Source organism: Pelobates fuscus, chromosome 8 (assembly GCF_036172605.1).
Source record: "Pelobates fuscus isolate aPelFus1 chromosome 8, aPelFus1.pri, whole genome shotgun sequence".
Lineage (NCBI taxonomy): Eukaryota > Metazoa > Chordata > Amphibia > Anura > Pelobatidae > Pelobates > Pelobates fuscus.
In genome coordinates, this window is record NC_086324.1 from 67,879,977 (window position 1) to 67,897,174 (window position 17,198).

Below are 17,198 nucleotides of genomic sequence, written 5' to 3' on the forward strand. Positions count from 1 at the left end.
TCAGTCAAAAAAATGGCCTTGACACGAATTGGGGGGGGGGCAAATTAAGATTTTGGGGGTGTCCAAATTTAGTCGTGCCTAGGGCAGCACACATCCAAAATACACCACTGGACCTAGACCAACACCTGAAAATCAGCCCCTATATAATTATCTCTTCACCAAACTTTACAGTTGGCACAAGGCAGCTAATGTGCTCCTGGCATCCAAAACCCAGACTTCCCATCAGACTGCCAAGCAAGAATGTTATTCTTCCCTCTACCGATGTTTCTACTGCAAGAGTCCAGAGGCAGCATCCTTTACATCATTTAATACGAATCTTAGCATTGTACTCTGTGATGTGAGGCTTGCATGCAGCTGCTCGGCCATGGAAACCCATCCCGTGATGCACCCACCAATAGAAATTTTGAACTCTTCAGCTATGGAATCAGAAGAGCATTGGCAACTTTTACACACCATGTGCCTCAGCAAAGAATGACCCCGCTCTGTGACTTTACATGGTCTAACGCTTCGTGGATGAGTTGCTGCTGTTCCTAAATGCCACTTCCACTTTCCAACAATAAAGCAGTTGACCTTGAAATATCTAGCAGGGGTGAAATTTCACAAATTGACTTAATGCAAAGGTTGCATCCTATTATAGTATCCTGTTTTAATTCACTGAGATTTTAATTTTCTTCCACAAATGTTTGTAGAAGCAGACTGCATGGCTAGATGCTTGATTTTATACACCTGTGGCAATGAATTCAATAATTAAGAGATGTGTCACAATGCTTTCATTATTATGTTATTATTAGTATTATCTTTATATAGCGCCAACAAATTCCGCAGCGCTTTACAGTGGGTGGACGAACAGACATGTTGTAATGATATTGATGTTACAAAGTTTTGGAGTCCAGTATCCAGATCAGCAATGTTTTCTGCCAGAGGTAGTCACTCGTTACCCAGGTGGTTGAGCCCCTGAGCCTTGAGTGGCCTTCTGGTCTTAAGCAGAGATGGGAGACTGGAACAGAGAGATGATCATCGTAGTGAGGCAAGCCAAGGTCAATGGGAAGGAGAAGCAGCAAAATCAAAACAGTCCAAATTCAGCAACAGGTAGGAGAAACCGGAACAAGCTTGATTAGAGAGTACAGGAACCACAATAATCTGGCAAAGGTACAGAGACAGGAAGTGGCTTTTATAGGCCAAGAACCATACACCTGACCGGACACAGCTGAAGAGAGTTGTCACTGATAACCTTGGCTCTACAAGCAATGGTATCAGAAATTTGCAAAAGGCAGGCTGGTAAGGAAGAGGTTTAGCACCATGTAAACCAGGGTTCGAAACCCAGCAGAGTCAGTTCCTCACATTACCCCCACCTCTACAGGCGCAGCCTCTGGATGCCCTAATTCCTAGTTTAGCAGGGTACTGTGCATGGAAAGACTGAAGAAGATCACATTGTCCACTGGTTCCCACGATCTATCCTCCTCACCATAGCCTTTCCAATGAACCAAATATTGAAGCTTTTGCGGAAGATCCTGGAGTCAAGAATTTTTTCCACCTCGTATTCATCTTCACGATCCACGAGGACTGGTGGTGAGGCAGGCAGGGCTCGACCAGGGAAAGTATTTTCATGAAAAGGTTTAAGCAGTGTCACGTGAAACACTGGATGTATTTTCATGGAATCCGGAAGTTGCAGACGGAAGGTGACAGCATTGATCTGAGCGATGATCTCAAAAGGTCCCATGAACTTTTGACCCAATTTATGAGAAGGAATCCTAAGCTTAAGATTCTTTGTTGACAGCCAAACCTTGTCACCAACATGATAAACTGGGACCTCTTTTCTATGCCTATCAGCAGCTCTTTTGTAACATTCCTGAGCCTCCGAAAGAGTCTCCTTCAACAGTTCTTGGGAATCTCGTAAGGCGGTTAGCCGGTCAGTGACTGCAGGAATGGAAGTAGTAATTGGGAGACTCACTAGAAAGGTTGGATGGTAACCATAATTGGCATAAAATGGGTTCAGAGAAGTGAAGCAGTGTTGGGCATTGTTATAGGCAAACTCCGCCGTGGGTAGAAAATCCAGCCAGTCATCCTGCAGGTAACTAATATAGCACTGCAAATAATGTTCCAAAGTCTGGTTGGTTCGCTCAGTCTGTCCATTACTTTGTGGATGAAAAGCTGATGACAGATTTACATTAATACCTAGAATAGAACAAAAATATTTCCAAAAATGACATGTAAACTGCACTCCTCTGTCAGATATTACTTCATCAGGCACTCCATGCAAGCGAAATATTTCCCGAATAACTAGGTCAGCAGTCTGTTTAGCTGAAGGGAGACCACGAGCTGGTATGAAATGACTCATCTTAGTTAACCGGTCCACAACAACAAGAATGGTAGTGTGTTCCTTAGAGGGAGGTAGTTCCACAATAAAGTCCATGGATATAGATCCCCAGGGGTGATGAGGAATTGGAAGAGGCTGAAGCAAGCCAACAGGGGATGAGCGAGGAGTCTTATGTCTGGCACATACATCACAAGAGGACACATACTTCTTAACATCCTCATAATATTTAGGCCACCAAAAGGATTGGGTAAGTAGTTCTTGTGTCTTTCGGATTCCTGGATGACCTGCTGGTTTTGAGTCATGGTAGAGGCGTAAAACGTCCAGTCTCACTGATTCTGGAACAAACAGACGTTGTTGAAAAATCCAAAACCCATTAAGCATGGTCATATGAAGATCACAAGGAGGATCACGAAAAACTGGATCTTTAGAGTAGCCCTTTTTAATGCTAGACATTAGATCAGAAGGAAAGGTAACTCCTAAAAATCTACTCTCCGGCAAGACGGTGGCCTTGGTTACTGTAGTATGGAGGGGGTCAGCTATCCTAGACAAGGCATCCGCCTTGCCATTTCTGGAACCAGGGCAGTATATAAAAAAAAAAAATTAAACCTTGAGAAAAATAGGACCAGCGTGCTTGTCTGGCTGACAGTCTCTTAGCTGATTGAATACATTCCAGATTTTTGTGATCTGTGAGGACAGTAATTGGATGGGTGGCTCCCTCCAAGAGATCACTCCATTCGGCGAAGGCAGCTTTTATAGCCAAAAGTTCTTTATTCCCTATGTCATAATTTCTTTCTGCTGGTAACATCTGGCGGGAATAGAAGGCACATGGATGTAACAACATCTTAGGTCCAGTCCTTTGAGACAGGATAGCCCCAACAGCTGAATCAGAAGCATCTACCTCTACAGTAAATCGCAATTCTGGCTGAGGATGTACCAGGATAGGGGCAGGTGTAAACGGTCTTTAATCTGGAAAATGCAGTGTCAGCCTTATTGGACCACTGAAAAGGAGTCCCTTTACGTGTAAGTTCAGTGATCAGTGTAATAACGGCAGAGAAATTCTTAATGAAACGCCTGTAAAAATTGGCAAACCCCACAAATCTCTGAATATCTTTTTTTATTCTTGGGGATGGGCCAGTCCAGCACGGCTTTAGTTTTACTTGCGTCCATACTTAAACTTTTAGGAGTTATTACATACCCCAGGAATTGAATTTCTGTTTGTTCAAACTCACATTTTTCCAGTTTTATGTATAGGTGGTGGGTACGAAGGCGCTCAAGAACAATGCAGACCTGTTTTCTGTGATTTTCAAGATTATCAGAAAATATCAGGATTTCATCCAAATATGCCACAACAAACTGATCCAGGAGATCCTGTAGTACATCATTGATTAGATGCTGAAAAGTTGCAGGGGCATTAAAAAGCCCAAATGGCATTACTAGATATTCGTAATGTCCGTACCTGGTTCTGAAAGCTGTTTTCCATTCATCATTTGGTCTTATGCGAACCAGATTATATGCCCCCCGTAGATCAAGCTTCGTAAATATTTTAGCTGAGCGAAGTCTCTCCAGAAGTTCAGGAATGAGAGGCAAGGAATAGCAGTTTTTAACAGTGATCTTATTAATGTCCCTGTAATCGACACATGGCCGTAGACTGCCATCTTTCTTTTCTACAAAGAATATAGGAGCTCCTGCTGGAGAAGTAGATGGTCGAATAAAGCCTTTGGCAAGATTTTCTTGTATGTATTCACGAAGTGCTTTCAATTCAGGCGCAGAAAGGGCCAAATGGGATAGCAGCTCCAGGTAGCAGCTCTATGGGGCAATCATAAGGCCTGTGAGGTGGAAGCTGATCAGCATTCTTCTTATCACAGACATCTGCAAAATCCCGATATTGTAGAGGAAGCTTAGTTAAATTTGTAGCAACCATTTCATTAATTGTTGTGGCAACAGGTGTTGCCTTAGAGAGTTGACAATTCATTAAGCAGTGTTCTGAAGGAAAGGACAAAGTTCTAGTCTTCCAATCAATCTGTGGGTTATGCAGAGCAAGCCAGGGTATACCCAAAATCACTGGAAACTGTGTTGAGGAAATTAGGTGGAAAGATATAGACTCATGGTGATTCACTTCCAGAATCAATTTTAAGGGCACAGTCTCATGTGTAACCGGGCCTGACGTAAGTGGAGAACAGTCTACTGTTTCCATTAACACAGGTGAAGATTTAGGGAATTATATTTCCTGCTGCAAATTTAATGTCCATAAAGTTTCCGCCTGCTCCAGAATCTATCATAGCTGTAGTTGAAATTGTATTATCACCATATTGCAAAGTGATAGGCACCACCAAATGAGGATGTTGAGTCATCATACCCTCTTCACCCTGAGCCAGAGAAAACAAGGGTTGTGTGACAGAATCCAGTTGGCCTGAAATCTGGGATTGGTGTTGAATCTGTGCACCCTCAGCAGTCATAGCTATTGTTCTTTTAGACTTGCTAGGGCAATTGATGGCATAATGCCCTGCACTACCACAATACAGGCATACATTGTGAGTGCGTCGCCACTGTTTTTCTTCATTGGATAATGGCCCTCTTATTAGATCTACCTGCATAGCCTCAGGTTCAGAGTCTGTAGGTGTTTGTGGGGTCAGAGTAGAAATTCTTGAATAGAAAGTAGGAGTAGCACTTGGTTTAAAAGAGCCCTGTCTTTCCAATCTTCTTTCTGAAAGTCTCCAATCAATCCGGATAGCCAACCGCACAAATGCATCAAACTCAACAGGAAGATCAACACGAGCTAGCTCATCTTTTATAGCTTCTGAGAGACCCCTTCTGAAGTGGAACCTCTGGGCTGATTGGTTCCACGTAGTATCAGTAACCCACTGTCTGAATTCAGCAGCATATTCAGCCACAGAGCGCCTCCCTTGATGTAAATGAAGGAGAGTGGCTTCTGCTGTAGCACAGCGATTGGGGTCATCAAAAACTAGGCACATGGCCTCAAGAAAGTCTTTTAAATTTCCCAAGACTGGACTGTCCTGTTCCAGAAAAGGGGAGCCCCAGGCCAGGGCTTCATCTGAATAGGGAGAAAATAAATCCCACCTTCTCTCTTTCAGATGGAAAACGGTTAGGTAACATCATGATATGCAAACGGCATTGATTTAGGAAACCCCTACATTTTTTGCGGTCTCCTCCAAATTTTTCTGGTAGAGGCAAGCGGGCATCTTGTGCAGGTGTAACAGTAGTAGTAGCAGCAGCCGCAACATCATGTGCCCTGTAGCTGGTAAGCTCACTATGCATTGATCGAACTTCGTTTTGCAGTTCAGCTACCTGATCCTGCAGCACTTGAATGGTCTGTGCCTGGGTCTGCATAGTTCTTGCATTAAAAGCAACCTGCTGGGCCAATGCAGAATCTGATCCGACGGTCTCCATGAATGGGCCAGATTATTCTGTAATGATATTGATGTTACAAAGTTTTGGAGTCCAGTAGCCAGATCAGCAATGTTTTCTGCCAGAGGTAGCCACTCGTTACCCAAGTGGTTGAGCCCCTGAGCCTTGAGTGGCCTTCTGGTCTTAATCAGAGATGGGAGACTGGAACAGAACAATGATAATCGTAGTGAGGCAAGCCGAGGTCAGTGGGAAGGAGAAGCAGCAAAGTCAAAACAGTCCAAATTCAGCAACAGGTAGGAGAAACAGGAACAAGCTTGATTAGAGAGTACAGGAACCACAATAATCTGGCAAAGGTACAGAGACAGGATGTCGCTTTTATAGGCCAAGAACCAGACACCAGACCAGACACAGCTGATGAGTCATAACCTTGACTCAACAAGCAATGGTATCAGATCTCAGGTAAATTTGCAAAAGGCAGGCTGGTGTACTGGTAAGGAAGAGGTTTAGCACCATGTAAACCAGGGTTCGAAACCCAGCAGAGTCAGTTCCTCACACATGTAGTTGTAACCAGACAAGTTGGACACACTGGAACAGAGGGGTTGAGGGCCCTGCTTAATGAGTTTACATGCTAGAGGGAGTGGGGTAAAATGACACAAAAAGGTAAGGATAGTATTAGACTAATGACAGTTGCAAGAGAGGATCCATGTAGTGTGTATATCACGTTTCTAGTATATGCTTTATATTCACGAAGATATAAGGGTTTTGCAAATAATTCAAAAATATTGTACTATCTCCAGTTCCTGAACTCTCACTACTAAGTGAAGCGTCAAGACTCACGCAGGGAGTAAATGATACTGTGGTATCGCTCGTAAAAGATATTAAGCAGCAAATAACTATAGGAAGCAATAGGATGATAATGCACAATGCATTCCTTTCTAAACCTGAGAACTACACTCCTTTCAAGTGATGTAGATGTAGAAAATGGATTTGTTGCACATTCTTGTGAAAATGAGAATATGTGCACTCATGCATGCTTATTAAATCCATAGAAATGGGATTAGGGATTGACAAAGATATCTCTTCCATTTTGTTGTGAACTTGCCGAAGATAGACAAGTATTTTAAGGTATATTTGTTCTGCATTTTGCATTTAATAGATGGCAAAGCCACACTGTGAGTCCTTTCGGCAAGAAACGTGGCAAAGTGGTTTTTGAGTGCTAGTCAGAGGCCGTTGTGTTGGTGATCTACATCTGTCATAACTGTATATTTAGAAATCTTTCATTTTCAGCTTGGCTGGCAATAAAAATATTACTGTAAGAGTCTGTAATTTCTCTGAGATGGGTAATAGCAGCACTGCTTGATACAGGAGAATTTGAAATAGGTATCTTCATAACCAGAATTCCATCCTTTTTAGTTTCTATTTGATTTAACTGTCTGATATACCAACATTCTAATAAAATAAATGCATCAAGGGAATAAAGTAAATAACAAGGTTACATTTAATTTATAATTAAGAACCTGGCAAACAGTAGCACGGAAGTAATTAATATTTCATAGAGGAGATTTTATTGAGAAGGATCCAAAAAAACATGATCAAATCCAATACCATAAGGATATATAAAACGGCTTGAGGTGGGTAATGCGATACTTCATATCCTGAGGCATTTGGAAGCGCATGTGATCGCTTTGCCAAAGTAATAAAATGTAAAAAGATGTGTGTAAAAAAAAAAAAAAAAAAAAAAAAGGATTGGAAAATAGATATCTGTATGTATTTCTTTATTGCAAAACAAAAAAATCTTTGAGGCATATTTTGCCTTATATTTTAGAATTAAAATCCAGTGTTCCAATTAAGGCTATATTCTATACAATCTCTAGTAGATTTTGACTTTTTTTCATAGTCTACTGTTTTAAAATGGTGGGAAATTTGGGTTTTTGCAAACTGACTTACATTAAATGTTAATTATTTAATGACCACATCTAATTTTATTTTGACTCCTAAAAGCTATGCATGGTTATTTACTAAAAGTGAGAATTCTTGGTAATTCAAAGTCAATTTCAGAATTTAGGCCAGAAATGCTGAATGAAAAAGATTGTCAGTGTTAATTCTGTTTTCACTTTGGCGTTTTTTTTTTTTTTTTTTTCTTCATTAAATTTGAAATTCCCAGCAATTCTTACTTTAGTAAAATAACACTAATTGATTGCATACATATGCAACCTCTGAATCAGTGTTTGGAGGAAGCACCTTTGATATAAAAGGGTTGTATAAAATGCACCAAAAAAATCTTGTAAAATTGGACATGCTTTTGTGCAACATACCACTTGCAGTGGGAAATGAGAAAAAAAAATAGCATTTCATTATCTTTAGCCCTATTGGTCACTTTCAACCTCCCCTCCTTGCTCGATTTTTATTCCGCATCATCCGAGGTTCATTCAAATGTTTCTCTAAGCTCTAAGAAGTTTTCTACTGCTGAGCGTGCATGTTCTCTCTCTGAGCTGGGAGGAAGAGCTTTTAATATATACCAGTGGATCCCAACCCAGTCCTCAAGTACCCCATAACAGTCCAGGATTTAGGGATTAAGGTGTAAGGTGTTTTTAAGAAGAAAAACAAACACTTTAGACACAACTTCCATTAGCGGCTGAGTTGGCAGTCCTTCGATCAGATATGCAGAACACTACTGACAGAGTACGTGCTAATGAAGAGGACATTTCTAACATAAGTCGGTCTATCTAACGTACAATCAACGGTACAGGAACTCACACAATCGTACCAAGCACTGTCTCTGCAAATGACAGCCCTAGAGGACTGGTACAGATGGCATAACATCAAAATCCGTGGAGTACCAGCTGCTGTCTCGGCGGAGGAATTGCCACACTTCGTGAGGAGAATGCTTGCCGCAATCTTACCCCCGGCAACAGTGAGAAAAATCACTATTTATGTGCTATACAGACTCCCCGGACCAAACACATCCTGCTAGAGATATCATTCTTAGGTGCACGACATTACATGACAAGGGACATATTATGGCGGCCCTCAGATGCAAAATGCCTCTATTATTTGAAGAAGCCCAACTAACATTTTATCAGGACAAAAACGACCCTGCAATGGCGCAAGTCACTCACACCAGTCACACAGCAATTTCGCGCTGCAGGCGTAACCTATCATTGGGGAACACCTGGGACCCTACACGTGACCCACAATGGGACCACTCAATCACTCACCCACAGCTGCAAAGCTTATCTGCAGCATCATGCCGCAGACAATCTCAAGCTACTAAACTGCTCGACCTATCACGGGATAGACATGCTACTCTACTACGCTTTGCACTCATAACAGTGTTGTAAACCTCTGATGGATTGCCCACGATAGTGAGCACATACTATATACCTACTAAATCACAATCTCAACACTGTACTTACACCCTTCGACCACCACTCACTTAACGATCCAATCTTTCAGTACATTTACCTCTCCTGTACGTAACAGCGCTCCCACCTACTGAAAAATGGATACTCATGTTTTATAAAAATGTTGTGCTTTATACCAATGTCATATTGTTACCCTAACTGATATTCTGTGTTATGCTGTTGTGGCATTGTTGACACCCATTGTACAATGCTACGGAATTTGCTGGCGCTATGTAAATAATAATAATAAAATGCTTGTTTCATCACAGCACTTTAAAAATGAGGAGCTAAACACCACCCTGGCCAGTCAGCATTTGCTCATAGAGATGCATTGAATCGCATTCAGTGTCACCATGTTCATTGGGTGTAGACATACTGTGCAGGACTGCCCCAGGAAGCGCCCCTAGTAGCCATTTAAGGAGTGGCAATTGGAGGTGTCTCCAGGCTGTAATATAAACACTGCCGTTTTGCAAAAACAAAAAAAAGTTGTTTACTGCAAAATGCGTGCAGTGACGGTCTATACTAACCAGAACAACTACATACAAGCTGTAGTTCTGATGACTATAGTGTTCCACTAAACTAAAGTTGTTTTGGTGCTTACAGTGTCACTTAAACCCCTTAAGGACCAAACTTCTGGAATAAAAGGGAATCATGACATGTCACACATGTCATGTGTCCTTAAGGGGTTAAAGAAATTATCCTTTCCTGGAATAATGTTTTTGGTTTTTTTTCCCAGATAATATTTACACTTTGGCATATATCATTGAGAACATTTTTTAATTAAAACATATAAAATGTGGTTTTGTTGGCGGGCAAAGCAGCCGCATGGAGTAGACGCCATTTCATACTGCTCCGAGCCCTACATTCTTACATTCTGACAATAATCGACCAGATCAAGCTACATCAGCCCCCAGCAGTGCTACCCGAGGCTGGGTGACAGCCCACGGTGCATATACATGCCTTTCTTCTGCGGAAAGCAAGCTAAATCGCCACACAAGAAACAGTGGACGCACAGGCCCAGTGACCTGTGGTTTCCTGGGAGACACGCAGAGTTTCTGGACGACTGGGCTCCCTACCCGCCCACACCTAACACGGTACATGCCTCACCGGAGATGGGGTGCACAAAACCGAAGACTCTGGCCGCAACAACCTTCGGAAAGAGAGACATAGGCAAATTACTAACAGGCACTCAGATCCCAGGCGGACTGAGAGGCCTCAACGCATCTGTCAGACGGAGAGGCCTCGACGGACCTGTCAGATGGAGAGGCCACTCCATCTTGAGAACTGCCTACCAAGCCCGTCTCACCCGCAACAGCACCAAACTCTGCACCCTCCACGAAACAAGACATAGCAGACCTCTACGATTGAATCCGCATGTTAGTGGAATAGTTAGTGGAATTTCCTCTTTATCATGTAACTTGTCCGAATACATAGATTTTTTTCTTCAAACATATGTTTCTCTTAGTGACTCTTATATTAAAGACACCGGACACATTTTACAGGACATAACGGTTATACCTTGGAAATCTACATATATTCTGGCCACCGCGGACATCTCAGCCCTGTATTCTAATATTCCACACGATAAGGGCATTTCAGCCATACAAGATCTTTTGATACAATATAAGTCTCTCTCCTTGACACAAATTGAATTTTTGATTCAATGCATTTCATTTGTATTAACTAAGAATTTCTTCTGGTTCAGTGGTCAGTACTTTCTTCAGAAATGTGGCGTCGCCATGGGTACCAAATTTGCCCCCAGTTTTGCCAACATGTATGTTGCCCACTGGGAGCAGAAGTGTGTTTCGCTTGGAGCACATTCGGGGGGAAATTTGGTCCTATGGCGACGCTACATAGAAGACGTCCTACTGGTGTGGGAGGGATCTGCTGATAGTCTCAAGGATTTTTTTGATTATATCAACTCAAATGATTATAATCTTCAATTCACATATAACATGAGTCCAACTTCTTTGGACTTCTTGGATCTTACTATTTACATAGAACATAATCAATTGAAGACTAAGACATTTTTCAAACCTACTGATTGTAATACTGCTATAGACTTATCTAGTGCTCATTATCCCCCCTGGCTTTCCAATGTACCTAGAAGTCAACTCATCTGCCTCAGGAGAAATTGCTCAGACAATCATATATTTTTACAACAGGCTGAATTACCGTATATACTCGAGTATAAGCCGACCCGAATATAAGCCGAGGCCCCTAATTTTTCCCCAAAAAACTGGGAAAACTTATTGACTCGAGTATAAGACTAGGGTGGGAAATGCAGCAGCTACTGGTAAATTTCTAAATAAAATTAGATCCTAAAAAAAATATATTAATTGAATATTTATTTACAGTGTGTGTATAATGAATGCAGTGTGTGCGTATGAGTGCAGTGTGTGTGTGTATGAGTGCAGCGTGTGTGTATGAGTGCAGTGTCTGTATGAGTGCAGCGTGTGTGTGTATGAGTGCAGCGTGTGTGTGTATGAGTGCAGCGTGTGTGTGTATGAATGCAGCGTGTGTGTGTATGAATGCAGTGTGTGTGTATGAATGCAGTGTGTGTGTGTATGAATGCAGTGTGTGTGTATGAGTGCAGTGTGTGTATGAGTGCAGTGTGTGTATGAGTGCAGTGTGTGTATGAGTGCAGTGTGTGTATGAATGCAGTGTGTGTATGAATGCAGTGTATGAATGCAGTGTGTGCAGGGCCGGTGCAAGGATATTTGCCCCCCCCCATATGTCCTGACCTCCCCTCCTCCTCCCTCAGTGGTCCTTACCTCCCCACCCCCATGTTCATTCACCCCCCTCCCCCAGTGGTCCTAACTCACCCCTCCCCTAGTGGTCCTTACTTCCCCCTCCCCTCCCCTAGTGGTCCTTACTTCCCCCTCCCCTCCCCTAGTGGTCCTTATCCCCCCCTCCCTCCCCTAGTGGTCCTTATCCCCCCCTCCCTCCCCTAGTGGTCCTTATCCCCCCCCTCCCTCCCATAGTGGTCCTTATCCCCCTCCCTCCCATAGTGGTCCTTATCCCCCCCTCCCTCCCATAGTGTTCCTTTTCTCCCCCCCTCCCTCCCATAGTGGTCCTTATCCCACCCCCCTGCCTCCGATAGTGGTCCTTATCCCCCCCTCCCTTCCATAGTGGTATAGTGGTCCTTATCCCCCCCCTCCCTCCCATAGTGGTCCTTATCCCCCCCCTCCCTCCCATAGTGGTCCTTATCCCCCCCTTCCCTCCCATAGTGGTCCTTATCCCCCCCCTCCCTCCCATAGTGGTCCTTATCCCCCCCTCCCTCCCATAGCGGTCCTTATACCCCCCTCCCTCCCATAGTGGTCCTTATCCCACCCCCTCCCTCCAATAGTGGTCCTTATCCCCCCCCTCCCTCCCATAGCGGTCCTTATACCCCCCCTCCCTCCCATAGTGGTCCTTATCCCACCCCCTCCCTCCCATAGTGGTCCTTATACCCCCCCCCCCCTCCCACAGTGGTCCTTATACCCCCTTTTTTTAATTATTTTTTTTTTTATTATTATTATATATTTTTTTATTATTATTTCTTATTTTATTTTTTTTTCGTCCCCCCTCCCTGCTTGATACATGGCAGGGAGGGGGGCTCTCCTTCCCTGGTGGTCCAGTGGCAGTTCAGTGGGGGGGGGAGAGGGGGGCTGGCAGAGCTGTACTTACCTGTTCTGCAGCTCCTGTCAGCTCTCTCCTCCTCTGCGCCGTCCGTGCAGCTCCTTCTATCAGCTCACACTGTAAGTCTCGCGAGAGCCGCGGCTCTCGCGAGACTTACACTGGGAGCTGACCGAGGTGCTGAACGGACGGCGCGGAGGAGGAGAGAGCTGACAGGAGCTGCAGAACAGGTAAGTACAGCTCTGCCAGCCCCCCTCTCCCCCGGTCTGTATTATGGCAATGCAAATTGCCATAATACAGACCTTGACTCGAGTATAAGCCGAGTTGGGGTTTTTCAGCCCAAAAAATGGGCTGAAAAACTCGGCTTATACTCGAGTATATACGGTAATTAAAAGGAGGTACCTAGAAAAGGGCTATAATCAGGATCAAATTGACCTAGATATACAGAATATATTGGATACTGATAGATCACAATTTTTACAACATCGACCTAAGAAACAAAATAATAAGAATTCAGATACCCAAAAGACAAATTTACAGTTTGCATTCATTACTCAATACAACTCACAGGCTAAACATATTGAGAAAATCCTAAATAAATATTGGTATATCTTACAAAATGATAATATACTGAGAGATATCATTCCTAAAAGACCGACTATTATATATAAACGAGCTGCCAATCTTAAAAATAAACTGGCCCCTAGTCTCCTTCCCGTATATCCCACATCTTCCACCAGTTCTTTTTTACAACCTGTCAAGGGCTTCTACAGCTGTGGACATTGTTCCACATGCAAATACCAAAAGAGAAAAATTACAAATTTTGCTAGTACTCAAACTACCAAAATATATCCAATTAAGAAACACATTCAATGTTCAACCACCTTTGTAATTTATTTACTCCAATGTGGGTGCGGAGCCCAATATGTGGGCCGCACCACCAGAAAGCTCCATATCAGATTCTTGGAACACTTTAATAACATCAAAAAGGGCAAACTTGATCATAGTGTTCCAAAACATTGCAATATGTGTCCACTCTTTAGGTGGGAAAATTTTCAAGCCTTTGGCATAGAGCATGTTACTTTGGGATGTAGGGGAGGAGACAAACTCCAAGAACTTATCCGCCAAGAAGCCTTTTGGATATACACCTTAAGAACATTACATTGTGGTCTTAATGCGGAAATAGACCTACAAGGTCTTATTTAGCACTGCATAGGGTACTGTTTATCATCATTTTTTCGATATGGTATTTCTCTTTTTTCTCACAACAATATACGTTTAGTATATTACTATACGTATGTTTTGTTTGGGGTTGATCTATTTTTGAATAATATTATTTAATACTATTTTTGTTATATTTTATTTATTTTTTTGTTTTTTCATTGTGTATTTTTTTGGATATGTTTTGTATAACATCTCCATTTAAATTTATGCTTAACATCATGTTTTTGCTATGTAAACTATATTTAATTATATGATAACTATATCTGACTATAATGGGTACTATTCTGAGACATCATTATTCAAATAGGTTTTGTATATATTGCTTTGGTCTTTTGCTCCCACTAGATCCCCCCTTTTTCATGTGGTTCTCGATTTTCATCCTTAGGGCGACATGTTCGCCCGTTGTGTGCATTTTTCTCTTTACACAGACTGTACGCATGCGTATTCTCATGCTCGATTCTCGAGCGCATAGAACTCTGGTTTCCACGCATGCGCATTTGGAATAACGGACGAAACAGGAAGTTTTCCCTTGCGTTCCAATCTGGAACGCATGTGCCGGTGAACGGCATGAAAGAAGATTGCGATGGGTATAAGAAGCTCTTCTACGGTTGATCCTCTATATATCCCTGACGAAGTCCCTTACCTACCTGGACGAAACGCGTTGGATATTGGACTTTATTGTCTGCTTTTTTATTTATATTTTAATATTTTATTTTGTATGCTGATTTATTGTTCCTGCTCTCTATAACCTTGAATTGGATTTGTGCTGCCTATTTCTACACTGCCATCCAGTTCCACTGAGAGTGGAGATATGCCTACTATCTTTTTACGTCTGTAAGTGCTCCCAATAAATATCTTTTTGTATTTTTTATACATACTTCACCATGTATGGCTCTTTTTATCCGTCTCTTTAAGACATACTTCGTTATTTGATCTACTATCAAGATCTATACTTATATACCCCAGGGGGGTGAGAAGCCTGATTTGCATTTTCGTTTGTGAGTTTAACATCTAAACTTTACACTTTCACATTTAATCTTAACAATATTACGCTATGATATATATTTTTATCATTTCAGATTGTATTATATTCCCAAATTGAATATCTTATTCTGGTTATATTCTCCAGGTTGTATTAATTACATGCTCATTTGAAGGTGTTTTCCACTCTTTTTCTCTGTTAAATTACTAACAGGCACTCAGATCCCAGGCGGACTGAGAGGCCTCAACGCATCTGTCAGACGGAGAGGCCTGGACGGACCTGTCAGATGGAGAGGCCACTCCATCTTGAGAACTGCCTACCAAGCCCGTCTCACCCGCAACAGCACCAAACTCTGCACCCTCCACGAAACAAGACATAGCAGACCTCTACGATTGAATCCGCATGTTGTTTGATGCGGACATAGCGCTTGTAAAGGAAGAGATACGAGATACATGCCGTCACGCAGAGGGTATGGACCAGAGAGGAGGAGGTGAAAAGCCTCAAGCAGGGGCTCACCGCATTGGAGGTGACTGTACAAGCATTGCAGGCCACCACCAGCCATAGACCACCTTCAGGCACAATTGGCCTAGTCCAACCACCCTTACAAGACCAGAAATCTGACCAGGTGCCTGAAGAATACAGTCAGAGCACGCACAGAAGCGAATAACGACACAATCTACTTTGTCTAACACTAGTACAGCCTAGTACACTAGTACAGTACTAGTACGACCCGACGATGTATTTTGTATAATGTAAAATAGTGCTGTCACTTGGACTACCATGTTGAATGTTTTTTTTTTCTTAGCCTGACAATACTGTTGTGGAAAGTCTGGCATGCCTGTTATATTGTTTCAACAGCACAATCATTTTTTTATTTATTTTTTTAAGTGGTTTTGTTTGAACATTTGTTTTTGTTCATTATCTTTCATTTTACAGTCATTATATTGGTATGTTTTTTGTGTTACATTTAGCAGATTATAATAGCTCTAGTCAACACAGCTCTCTCACCAGCGATGGTATAATAGGGTATCTGCATCTGCTAATTGGTTCTGCCATTAATAAAGGACAAATTAGTGTATGAAACATGTTGGGTTCTACACAGCTTCTTGTCTAGCTTTGGGTATATTCGGGTCGGCTTATACTCTAGTATATACGGTATGTATAATATATTAAGATGCCTTAATTATATTAAACATATACAGGAAATAAGTGTGTATGTGTATATATACACACGCGCGCACACACACGTATTATGTCCTTGAGCGGCGGGTAGGGGCCTTAAATGTCAATAAGCGGAGAGTGGGATCCCTAAATTACAAACCCCCCCAGGTGACTAGAGGTCCTCAAGCCTCTTGTCAACCCCCACCCAAAAAATAAATAAAAATAAAGCCCTACATACCCCCCTTACCCTAAAAATAGTGAGGAGGGAACAATAGAACTAAATACCTGTAAATAAAAAAACAACTTACCATTTGATGTCTTCTTTTTTCAGCCCCAAAAAAGGCAAAATTAAAATCCATCAAGTCCGTTGAACTTACAAAATAAAAAAAGACCAGACCGGAAAAAAAATGCAGAAAAAAAAATCCTGGCGCTTAGAAAAAATAATCCAATAAGAGTGCTCTGATAGGTAAATAGTGACCCTTAACTGATAGGTAAATAGTGATCCTTAAATCAACCAATCAGAGCGCTCTGAGTCAAATTGTAGGGCGTGGGAAGGCTTTATAAGCCTTTCTTCGCCCTGCGGAGCTCAGTCTGCACAGTACCCTCGATAAATAATTTTTTATTTATTTTTTTTAAACGTCAGGGAAAAAATTTTTGCCACGTTTTTTTTCTATTTATTTATTTTTGCGCTTGGGCTTTTTTAATTTTTTTTTTTACCCATTTAAGGCCACTCATCCGCCGCTCATGGGTTGGTTCCTGGGGGACAAAAGGTCCCCCCTTATTGTCATTTAGGGCCCCCACCCGACGCTCATAGGTGGGGATTACAGGGGGGACTATAGGTTATCCCCCTATTGTCATTTAGGGGCCCAAACCGCCACTCGGGGGTGGGGGGAGGGACCCTAGGTCCTTTGTTTAATAAAATAGACCCCACTCGTGGGGCATGGATACGGGTATTATTATTATTTTGGTGTCCTTTTTTTCTCTGCTATATATTTTGTTTAGTCAACATTCACTAAGAATGTCATGCTAATATTTATGATATATTGCAACACTGATTTTCATATGCATGTAATTGGCAGTAAAAGGAAATAATTGTTTTCTTACTCATATGTAGCACATTATAAGT

The 17,198-nt window shown here is 42.1% G+C and overlaps 1 protein-coding gene across 3 annotated transcripts in view; it reads left to right on the forward strand.

Annotated features, from left to right (window-relative positions):
* UBE2F (ubiquitin conjugating enzyme E2 F (putative)) overlaps window positions 1–17,198 on the forward strand; it is a 233,784-nt gene that overhangs the window by 128,312 nt on the left and 88,274 nt on the right. The window lies entirely within an intron of this gene.